The sequence below is a fragment of the Rosa rugosa genome, chromosome 3 (assembly GCF_958449725.1).
Source record: "Rosa rugosa chromosome 3, drRosRugo1.1, whole genome shotgun sequence".
Taxonomy (NCBI): domain Eukaryota; kingdom Viridiplantae; phylum Streptophyta; class Magnoliopsida; order Rosales; family Rosaceae; genus Rosa; species Rosa rugosa.
In genome coordinates, this window is record NC_084822.1 from 9,749,825 (window position 1) to 9,762,593 (window position 12,769).

The window sequence follows — 12,769 nt, forward strand, 5'->3', positions numbered from 1 at the left end:
ATAGAAAAAATAGAAAATTAATAAGGCTTAATTGAGCGGGTTTATAGAGCCGGTCCGGGCTTGGCCCTAATGGGCTCAAATGGGTCGGGCCGAAGGGCCGGGCCGGGCTTCATTTGCATGGCCCATATCCTACCCTATTTGAGAAAGGGTCAGGCCGACCCGCCCTAATGCAAAGGCAGGGTCGGGGTCCGGCCCTACGGGCCGAGCGGGCTTGGAGCTAAAGGCCTAGGGCCAAATGATGACCCCTAAGCTAATCCATGAGTACCCGTACGTGCATGACCTTGATTATAGTTAGGAGGTCTCTCCTATGGTCCCTTTATTCTATTAACAAATCCTCAATATAGCAACACATTAATAATGAGAAAAATCATTAATCATTATCTTGATTCTCCCTTAAATGTCTAATGTTTGATGGGCTAAAGGTTGACAAATTGGGTGTAAGCAATACTAACATGATATAAAATGTGCGCTCATCAATTTCAATCAACCCACCTTACCGGTTTGCTTGGATTAAAAAAATAATTTTTAAGTGTTTTAATCTTAATCCTTTAAATTAAATCTAATGGTGGGTGATTAAAAAAATCTATGGTCACCTGGTGACCGTGTGAACACTACTCTATTGAGGAAAACCAAAATCCAAACATCATTCATAGTAAAGAAATTCCAAAGAAGAACTCAAAGCAAAACCAAAGAGAATTCTTCATGTGGATAGATTCACTACTTGGACAAGAAACATGGTCATTTCTTTTCTCTTTGTCTCGATTCCAAAACAAATCAGGGAGCTTTTCTTTAAGTTTCCTTTGTGCATCTTCTTCTGCTTCTCCAATTTGAATCAGATAACGAAATTGAGTAACCACCATGAGTTAATCTAATTTGGAATCACCAGATAACAAAATTGAGTAACCACCATGAGTTAATCTAATTTGGAATCACCAAACTAAACTTAAATATGATAAAGTAATCATGAGTTCACATCCATAATCAATTGACAATGGATGGAGTGGCCCAAATCATTATAAACTCATATGCAAGGTCCTTATTTTTCCATGTACGATTCATACTCTCAACATACCCCCGCACGTGTGGCGAATTTTCAAGTCATACACGTGGACAACTTATATTGGGTGACGTTGAGCCGATGTGGTTGGACGACATTCACACGTGTAGTAACCCGCTTTGATACCATGATAAAGTAATTTGAGGTTCACATCCAAAACCAATTGGTAATGGATGGAGTGACCCAAATCCTTATAAACCCATATGCAAGGTCCTCATGTTATGCCCCGTACCGAAATACTTTAACTTATTACCAGTTTACAGTTAGTAAAAGACAATTTTACTTCATGGGTTTCTATTTTACAGTTTAGGGGAGGAAGAGTTGACTTTTTTGTTGACCCGATAATTTAGGAAAATTTATTGTGGAAGTCGTAGAATACGTTAAACCGAGTTTGTAGACACGTAGTTTGGAAGAAAAAGTTATAACTAAAAAACCTAAGTTACTATTCCTGGCTTTTGGGTTTGACATGGGGCTTCTATTTTTGGAAAGTGGGAAGAGAGAGAGAGAGTTTTGGCAGCAAAAATCGAGAAACCCCGATCTAGACCCCTCTTTTTCGCCGTTCGGACCCGGAATAGAATTCCAGCGATATCTTCGTCGTCGGACCGCCATTGAGCACACCACCGGTCACAAAAAGATCATCTCTTCCTTCTATATCATTCCATGTAAGTATTTCACGTTGTAAAGCTTTGATTTGAGAGAATCGAAGAGAGATTTCCAGGTTGTGCGCATCGGAATTTTTGGTTCGATCTCTGATTTTCGGCCGGAAACCTTGGTGGGTTTAGTTGTTGGGGAGGCACTGATCGGTTTGATAATATTCTTGCAACTTGAAGCGACCAGAGGAGGAGAAATCGGAGGTGAACAGTGAACTTCGCCGGAATTTTTACTTTCGGGCCGATTTCCAGCCAATTGGTCTTGAATTGATTGTTGTGACAGGTACAAAAGTTTTTGGGCGCGCATGTTGTGAGGATTCTTTTGGTGTAGGTGGTGTGGCCCACGCGCCGCCACTGGTGGGGGCGCGTGGAGGCGCATGCAGCCACTTAAAATGTTTTATGTTAGCTTTTAAACAATATCCTGCGATTAGGAACCTTTAACCACACTTCGTGTTAGGGAATTCGAATTTGGATATCGATTGGAAAGTGTTAGTTTTGAAATTTTGGGTGTTTTATTCGTTGTTGTGAATCGAACTCGGTGGGTATCCATATTGGATTAAAGCATGTTAAAAGAAAAAAATACAGAATGTAAAAGAGGATTTGGAAATTGGTGAATCGTGGAGAATCATGGATTTCGAGTAATATGAATCCTAAATTGGAAAAGCCGGGTTTAGGAGAAATGATGAGTAAATTGAGTTCTTATTATTTTGAGGAAGTAATTGTTGATTTTAAATTGTTTCCCTATTATTATTTATATGCTGCCAATTTGTACAGTACGTACTTAGCCCTCGAGTGAGGAGGATCCCGACAGGCAGCAAGCATAGCTGTGAGGCTTACCTGTGAGTGAACCTTAGCTTTTAAATTAAATTATGCATGCAATAGTAAATCTTCAATTATGGTTTCAACTTAAGATTTAAATACAGATTACTACTCTGTAGTTTGGGTCCAAAATCAATTCAGTCCCTGAACTTCTAATTTCATCAAAAACACCCCTGCACTTTCAATTTTAATCTAATAGGTCCAATTTGTTAGTTTTCCGACAATTGAGCTATTTAACTTGTTAATGTGGCTCATATATGGCTTATGTTTTATGATGTGGTGTCGAGGTGGCCTGCATAGTCAATTTAGGAGTGAGTCCTACTATTAAAAATAAATAGTTTTCAACAAATAATCCAACTATAACTTGAATCCATAACAGAATATTAACGAATTGGACCTATTAGATCAAAATTGAAAGTGCAGAGGTGTTTTTGATGAAATTAGAAGTCCAGGGACTGAATTGATTTTGGACCTAAACCATAGGGTAGTAACTAGTATTTAGCCCTTTAAAATATTTGATTAAATATGTTTTTATTGTTATCGAAACGAGATGAGTTTTAAAACGTGGCTTGATAAGGAGGCTATCATTGTCGCATGCATGCACTACCTGGTCGGCAGTACCCTCCAGGTAATAGTCTGGTCGGCAGTACCCTCCACACTATATTCTGGTCGGCAGTACCCTCCGATGCGTCATCTGGTCGGCAGTCCCATCCATATGGCATGAGATAGTTAGTCAGCAGTACCCTCTAACTATCTGTGGTTAGTCGACAGTCTCCTCTAACCACCGCCACCTAGATTCTATTCGGCAATACCCTCTGATGCGTCATTTGGCAGACAGTACCTTCTAGATGGCATGAGATGGCTAGTCGGCAGTACCCTCTAGTCAGCGAACGTTTTACACTAAAATGTGGATTTTAGAAAGGCGGATTTGGAATGATTCTTTATTTGTGCTGCATGCTGGATTTTATGGAGAAGAAAATGGGAAACCATTCACTTATTTTAAACTTATTTAGTAATTTACTTTATTTTTGTCCACTCACTCTAACGGTTTTCAATGCTTTTCCCTGAGCCCTTCTGTTTTCAACGGCCCAGATTTCAGATTGCCGAGGTCGTGCGTTCAGGAATTTGTGGCTTAGGATCCACCGCTTCCGTTTTGACTGTAGGTTATTACTTAACCTACCAATGTAAGATATCGGCTTAATTTTCGTAGAATTGCTCTGATAACCGAGCTTAAGCTGGAGGAATGTTTAACATTTGAGAATTTGGATGTTATGATTGTGCTAAGATGAATTTCTATCCGGAATATAAATTATACCTGGAATGTAAATATTTGGAATGTATAATTGGTTGTGATGTTAGTTTAAGCTTCATGTCCAGGTTTTGTAAAATTTGGGTAGTTCATTTTAGGGGAAAGTCCAGGTTCTGTCGAATTTTCGGTAAAACTTTACCTAAGGTAGGCCCTGAAGGGCCGGTTTGGGTTTCAGGGTGAAATCCGGTTCAGCATTTGTTACCTCATTTTCCTATGTGTGATTCATACTAATTTTGCAAATTAAGTTGCTTTATATAAGGCGCTTGCTTAAGTAGCCTCACAATCCTGCTCCACAAACCATAGTCCTACTCTATTATTCTCACTATGCTAACACAAAACTCAACCAAAGCCAGCGCAAACTTGAGCACAAATTGTGCAAAACTACAATTATCAAAGCTTACTGAACACAAATTTGGGCAATCTCAACAAAATTGAACTTATCACCAAGCTTCCTTGATAAGAAAATCTTAGCATACCATCTTCTTCTTGTCATCACCTTCGAATTGGAAAGGAGAGAGTATGACCTTGTACGTAGGAAAAGGAGCAGCTAGCTTCCTCCTTGTACGTAGGAAATTAACAAGAAAAGAAGAGTGAGAATTGTTAACAAAGGCTGTGTTTGTTTTCCTTCATATAAGCACTTGATAGGAAAAGATAAATCCAATCTGATTGATTAGCGTGTTTGGAGCCTCAGATACATTGCTGCCAGAAAATATTTATCTTGTCAGAATTTGATAACAAATCCTGTTGAAGAGGTAATATGATTTAATTAGTTATCCATTCACTCACCACGGGCTTCTCTCTCTAACCTTCAATCCATGACACAACCATCAGACGTCAGCCACTCATGATTGGAGTCGAGGCCAGAGGTCGGCTCGTCGAGGAAGAGGATGATTGGGTCGTGGAGGATGTCGATTCCTATTGAGACGTGGCAACGCTCTCTGCTGGAGACGCCTCGGTGGCCTCCTTTGCCACGATGCGATTGGCCAAGGCGTCGATCAGAGTTGACTTGCAAGAACTGTTGGCGCTGAGCACCTCTAGCACTTCACCTTCTCTAGCCTCGCCGGAGATTTCGTTCAATAATGTATTTGTCCTTGTCGCGCCTAGACGGTTGCTCTAACCAGTAAACATCCCAGAAAGACTTAACTTAATTCCAGCGAATCTTGACGTTGTAAGTCAAGTTAGTGAACGAGAGCACGAACGGAAGCGACCTCGGGTTGTCAATACTTATGTCGCTCATGTCAAGGACCTGGTGATGATGCAGCGGAGTCTCGCCGCCATCGCTGGTGGCCTCCTTGCGGACATTTCTAACGTGCTTCAGAAGCTGTCCCAGGAAGGGCGACGAGCCGTAGGAAGTTGTCGAGCTCCATAGTGAAAACTGGCGATATCTTCTCCAAACAACGGCCATATTTTAGCTATGGTTCCAATTTTCAATCCAACTTGTATACTGTTGCTCCAAACACCGAGTGAGATTGAGATTTTCCAATCCAAACTGTTTCTAATCTATTCCAGTCAAGTCTGCCAAACGCGCCCAAATGGAGGAAGACATCTGGGAGAATTGTCAACATAGAGATGTGACAAGTATGTCACATGTCTATTACAATCCTTCATGCACTAGGATGCTAATCTTGCATGGAAACTCAATTAATAACACTAACATTACGTCAAACCCTTGGAAACCAACAATTTCCAACTTGCATTAGTAAAGCTAGTCCATGACTACCCGTACGTGCATGGCCTTGATATTCATGAATTCAAACATTCTCTCCTACGGTCCCTTTTTCCTATTAACAAATCCTCAAGATAACAACGTACATGAGAAAATTCATTAATCATTATCTTGATTCTCCCTTAAATGGCTAATGTTTGATGAGCTGAAGGTTTGACAAACCGGGTGTAAATAATACTAACATGATACAAAATGTGCTCACCTTACCAGTTTGCTGGAATTAAAAAAATAATTTTTAAGTGGTTTAATCCTTTAAATTAAATCTAAGGGAAATTTTTAAGTACAGTACTTGAGGTATAAGTCACTGAGAATTAAGGTGAACATACTTTACAAAACATCACAATGATGCTTGGGGTTCAAAACCCGACCTCACATAAATACACACCGTTAATTAGTTGTATCGTTCCTTATTTGTGTGATTTCCGTCAATCTTCTGAGGGAAAATTCGTCTCTTCATGAAAAAAAAAATTGGTTAGACCTAATCTTAATAGCTCGACGGCGGCACCGAGGCGCCATGACCGCCACCAGCATTAAGATCAAACCCAGACCCTTTTCGTTGCTCAATTTCGTCGCATCTCCCTCCAGCTTCTAAACCAGACCCTTCCATCCCTCAGTATTCGCTCTTAACCAATGCCTCGAGCTTCAATTTTTCCCTCTCTAGGTCCCTGATCTTCCCCCTCTGCTCAAAGACACAGCAAAGTCCGAGAGTTTCAGGTAAAATATACAGGCTCCTTTTTTGTTTAATTTCTGTATTGCATGAAGTGACAAGCTTCTGTACTCGCAATTATCCTTGTTTGTACTTAATATTTCTTATTTAATCTGTAGGTGAATGAGAGCTTTCCATTCTCGATTGCTTTATCCTGGAAAGGTTCTGGTGAGAATGCCCAAAGTGGAGGAGCGGATCAGACTACTGTCGTCTTTCCCAAGGGAAATCTCATTCCAAGTATCAAGCTAGGTTCTTACATTTTACAGATCTAGCACGTTTTCAGTTGATGTGCAGTATACCGAAGTTGGTGATTTGCAGGCACCTGCAAAGATCAGTACATATACGGTGATTTACTCTTATCATTTGAGGTAAGATTATTGAGAATATCATAATTTTGTTGATATTACCCTAACCTTTGCAGGATTGAAATTCATGATGAGTTCTCTTTATGCAAAGCACACATGGTCTCACTTCTGTGATCGACACACCATATCCACTATACATGATACATATATTTTATCACATACATGATTGAAGCTTGCAACAATCACTGGGAGATTCTCATCGGCGGGAGTATTCAAGAATTACGCTACCTAGGACATATGTGTGTTGCACTTTTTTTCTCCTTCGACCAAAGTTATTTTTGTCCCACTGGGTTTTTGTTACCTGACAAGGTTTTTAATGAGACAACATTAAGCCAGTTCAACACCATATCATAAATTGGTGGACATCCAAGGCGTAAATTCTCATTTGTTATGTCCTTAGAATGTAAACTCAACTATTATATAAATGGATCCAATAAGAATAAGTAAGATACCTCTCTACATTTTCTCCTATCTATCTCTCTAAATTCCTTGTTTCGTACCAACGTAAGTTTCTAGTTTATAACAATTTCTTTTTTCAAAATGTGTGGTTTTATTGGTAATTCAAAACTCATTTCCCCTGTTTTTTGTTTTTGTTTTTTGTTGACCCTATTTAATATATCTTTTTTTTGTTATTGTTGGAATTACCTTTTTTTTTTTTTATCGAAAACGGTCATCCCAATGTTGTATATCAGCAAGTAGTACCAAAACGACACACCTAAAAAGGGTCTTTTGAAAGAGTCATTTACAAAGTACCCTAAAAATCTATTCTATAAGCAGAATAAGAATCCAGCATATTCCAAGTACACTCATCTTTTTAAGGTTACACACTTTTATTCTAACAAAAACCTAAAGCTCCGAAGAATAATAAAAAGACATCAGAGCAATCTAGATTTTTGCAACCTACTCTAAAAAAAAAAGATAAAGGTAGTCATGACCCCTTTCCAAAAAGAAAGGAGGATGACCAAGAATAAACTACAAAATAAAACAAAGAAAAAACTCCTAAAATTCTTTTGGATCCAAAGCACCCTAATCCAATTGCCAAAAATGCAGCCCACCTCCAACATGAAAGCCCATCAGGCCCAGTTGGACAATTCCAGCCACATCATCCAATCATGCTCGAGAGGAGCATTACCCAAACTCCAATCTTAGCCGCTGTTGACTCCGGACGACCACCCACCATCACCATCGTCGGCACCCAATGATGACGTCAACCCATAAACCCCCGGCCTTGTATTCTAGAATACAACACAGGAAGCCTGTTTTAATAGCTTTCTTGTCAGCAATGATCCGAGAACCTAACACCGACAAGAGGAAAGCTCCACCATCGTGACCTACGCTACCTCAGGCAACCGTGTCAGGAGGAAAGCTCCAGTATAGCCACCCCAGCATATCAAAAAGCCTCCAATCCATCGTAGATCCCGGTTCAGAACTGTAATGCCCCAAACTGCACTTCATCACTTTGAGCACGTCACAGTGCCTTGTGTCTTTAAGACATAAACCGAATATTCAGTTTAAATCCTAGAAACCCACAAGGCATTTAGTTAAATAAAGTTTTTTCAAAAACTGCACAGTGAAAATGCTTAATATACTTTGAGGTGAAAACTTTCAATTGCTTGTTTTAAACTTTTAGTTCGTCTAAGACTCGAGTCAACAAGATGTCGAGGGATAATTGACTTAAACCCAACTACCGGAATAGGAAGGAATATTGAATCAACAAGTTATGATAATGTTATTCAGTCATCGAGAAATTGAATTAAACTTTGAAACTTGTTTCTAAGACCATTTACCGAACTATTTCCACACACCCTACTCTGTCTTTCAATCCCTTCACCAGTGCAAGTACCTGTACACACATTGTTGTAAGGGTGAGCTTTCGTCCTCACTGCTCTGTGGGACCTATCTCGGCTAGGTTTGAAAATCAATAACCAACGAATAATATTTTTAGGATCCCAGTATGAAAACAAATAAATATATATAAGAATGACAAACTTATAATATTTTCCGTCTTAAACTCGATGCATGATACTCAAATAAACACAGCGCCAAAAATTACCTATTGGTCAGTCCCATAGACCCACTACACGACCTTACCTCACATAAATTTCAAACCAGGTAAGCGTAGCGAGAGCGTTCGCTACCTAGCTATACACACGGAACCAGGTTGTCATTGCGATTGAAGCACCGTCCGACCTGTGTAGCTAACCCTTCGGAGGTTAAGGGGATTGAACCCAAGGAAGTCAATGCCACCCTTCATTCTCAAGCCAATAACAGGTATCCTGCGCACGTTAGCTTTTAAACACTTGATCTTTAAGTAACTAGCAATTTTATCATGCATCATACATAAATCGAAACAGAAAATTACTAATCAAGATTGAGTTCGGTGTCTCCTACTTGGATTCCGAAAGTTTACCATTTCATGTTGTCTGAGAATCACGAACCTTCCGTTCCTCGGGTAACTGGAGTCCTTGATTCTGACATAAGTAACATTAATAACTTTCCTTAAGGAAATAAAGACGAAAATTTTTGTCGATTTAGTCGTCCGACCAACTTCCCTAGTTTGACCAGGATTTGACCAAGGGTTGATCGACGTTTGCTTTGTGACACAGCATGCTTTATGTAATACCCGAAAAATTCAAGTTAATTTCCGATGACGTTTTGGAAATGATTTCGTGGTCGTGGACACGAGTACGAAGCTTAGAGGAGTGTGGAATTAGTTCGAACGATTTTATTTTGAAAACTGAACGTTTTAGGGGGGTCAAAGGAGTTGACTTTTTATACATTGGGAAATTGGGAAAACTTCCTTCATGAAAGTTGTAGAGCGCGTCGATACGAGTTCGTGGACATATGGAACGTAATATTCGGAGTTCGTATGAATAAGTTACGAATATTTGAAAATTGGGATTTTCTATAAATATGAAAAAAAATCCGAATATTGCAAATGAGGACAGAATTTCTGGAACTCCAGAAATTTCTCCCCATTTCTCTCCCGAGCCCAGCCGCGACCCCCTCCCTTCGTCACCTTCGTTCTTCCTCATCCGGCCACCGATTGATGTGAAACAAAGTGGGTTTTTCTGGTCTCGACCCCCTTTACGAGTTTGTAGAAGAAATCGAAGTGAAATACGAGCTGTATGAGGCTCTACAAGGTCGAGAAGAGAGCCTCGTCGGAGACGAAATCGCTCTTCCCCACTTTTTCTGGGCTCTACTTTGTCTGGCCATATCTTCCTCTACAGGCCTCCGATCGACCTGATTCCAAAAGCAATTTTTCTCACCGTGAAGTTTTCTACAACTTTCCAGAAGACATCGACTTGAGATAACCATCGTGGTGGCCGCTAGAAGACCGAGAAGCCGCACAGCCGAGCTGGAAATCGTCTTCCTTCGCCACCTTGGTTCTCCCAGCTCCGGCCACTATAGCTCGAGTTCTTTGAGGGCTTTTCTAGCCCAGAGGAAGTAGAAGCTATCCCCAAGAAGGCTTGCAGCGATTTAATCCGGGGTGATCGAATTTTGAAGATTGGGAAACTAGGGTTCTTCGGGTTTCAAAACTTGCGAGGTAAAATTCTACTTTTTGGCTTATAATCTGACTTTGGTGTAGTTATGAAAAGTGAAATTGGAGTTGAGTTGAAGGACTTTGATGTTGGGAGTTTTGTCTAATTTTGACTTTGGATGGGTGGCGGTGCCGCCACTGTGATGGTGGTTTCCGGCGACCTCCGGACACCCCAAGGACAGTTTCTGTCCATTTTTGTGTTCTACGTGTCGATACGATCGTTTGCATATATAATTCATAATTTTTGGATATCGTATGATGAAGTTATGAATTTTTAAGTTTCGATCGATTTCGATCGTTAGATTTGTGATATGTGAAGTTAGGACCGTCAGATGGACTTGTAGTTTTGATACGATGATCTTATGACTGTCCCAGTGGCTTTGTGTGGTCATGGGCGAAGATCCGACCGTTGGATCTTCGTATAAATGCAAAACGGTGATTAGGGAGGCGATTCGTGAGAATCCGTCCGTCGGATTTTTGTATAAATTTGTGAAGATGTTAGTAAGGACGATTCAGGAAGATCTGACCGTTGGATCTTCGTGATGATTTTTGGGGGGTGATCCTAAAGGCGATCCGTGAGGATCCGACCGTTGGATCATCATTTAATTTCGATCCGACCGTTGGATTGTCGTTTGAGTATGTTTTTGAGCTATTGGCTAAGTTAAGGTCATGTGTGATTAGGTGATTGACGGTCTCCCTTGGGTGAACGATTTCGGTGTGTATTGTGTTGAATTGAAGACGCAGCGGGAATATCGAGGTGAGTAAATCGCACATGGTTCATTCACGAACCGAAATTCGGTGATTTTATTTAATTGAGAAATTGTGGAAATTGTTTTACGAAAATAAATATTTGTTTTAAATTATATGGACTTGATCGACTACGGTCCATAGGTAAGTAAAATGTATTTAAACTATAAAAAAATGAATTTCTAGATTTTATTGCATGTGAACTATAGTTGGTATTAGTGGTCACTCTTGTGTGGGTGACTACGTATATATATATTTACGTGGAATATATATTGGATGGTGTGATTTACTGAGTTATATTTTGAGCATTACCCTTGGAATATGTGATTTATCTTAGATGTTGTGTTGTCTATGATAATGGGTAATTGAGTAAAGTGCGATAGTTGAGTCGTTGAGATGAATTAAATGAGGAGTCGAGTGAATTGAGAAAAGCAGTCATTCGTAAGGTGAACCTTGGCCCAGGTGACACTTTACGATACAGTTAGAGCTCTAGTCTGTCTGCCGTCATACTGCTTGGGGGATAAACGAGTTATCATATGCCCTTGGGTATGACATGACATACTGAATGGGGTGATTAATATAATTAATCATAAGCCTGTAAGTATGATATACTGAATGGGGTGATTAATATAATTAATCATAAGCCTGTAAGTATAATATACTGCATAGGATGATTTATATAAATAAATCATAAGCCTGTGAGTATATATTGAGTAAGAAGTTGTTTATTATTGAGTAGTCATGATGAGATGTGAGTTGATTGATGCTTGAAGTGATGTTGTACACTTCAATTCTTATGCAAAACAAAATTAAAATGTGCTTGAGTTGATTTTGTTACTTTAAATCGTGCAATCCTTTCATTTACTCATACGAGCTTTGCAAAAAGCTTACCGGGTTTGTATTGTTGCAATCCCGGTACACTATTCAAACGGTGTAGCGGGTAATCCTGCAGGTCAGGAGAATCAGGACGGTGATCGTGCGGGTTAGAGAATTTGTTTTAGTTTTACAGCAATTGTAATTGTGAGGTGAGTTATGCTCATTTGAGCCTTACAATATAATTTGGTGAGAGTGTGCTGTAATAAACAAATTTGAGATTTGGTTTATGTAATATCGAGCGATGTGAGGTGTGGTTGTTTTGAGAAAAAAATTCAGGTTGTATTTATGTGAGTTGTATTAATTCATGTTTCGGATTTTAATTGTATTTAAAATTCGGGGCGTGACACTTTAAGTGCCAATAATTTCATTGAACGTAGTTTTATCAACCACATACACATTTCCGACCAATCATGACCATATTGAAATAATTCAAATATTGAGTTAATTCCATTTCATATCTGGTGCACCCAAAACTACTAAGGGCCCCAATACATAAATAATTTTCTTTCCTTCCTTGTCATTACTTTTCTTTCTTTTCCAACACTAATTTTTCTTGATTTCATTCTAACTGAAAGTACTAGAATGGCCTAGAGGGGGGGGGGGGGGGGGGGGGGTGAATAGGCAACTCTCTGGAATGTACGCACAAACTCGAAACTGATCTCAAGGATTGTAATAAGATTGCTATCCCAAGACAATGAGAAATAGAACAAGCAGAAATCAACGTAACAAGCAAACACACATATAAGAACCAAAGAAACACAGAAGATGTTTGCGTAGTAAAAATCCTCAAGGTGAGGTAAACAACTGCGTGGCCTTAACTCTTGAAGGCCAAGTGCTCAAGCACACACTATAAGATAGTAGTCAAATTACAAAGTAGACTTACAACCTCTTGGATAACTCTGAACGCGGTTACCTCTAGCTAAACTCATTCAAGCCGGTTGAACTACTTCACACAAATTTGCTCACTTCCTCT

General features: G+C 39.6%; 1 long non-coding RNA gene across 1 annotated transcript; it reads left to right on the forward strand.

Annotated features, from left to right (window-relative positions):
- The first annotated feature begins 9,247 nt into the window (after window positions 1–9,247).
- Window positions 9,248–12,120, forward strand: LOC133741229 (uncharacterized). Its single transcript, XR_009861698.1, has 3 exons — window positions 9,248–10,179; window positions 10,855–10,930; window positions 11,858–12,120. It is a non-coding gene; the product is annotated as an uncharacterized LOC133741229 (long non-coding RNA).
- Window positions 12,121–12,769: the final 649 nt, after the last annotated feature.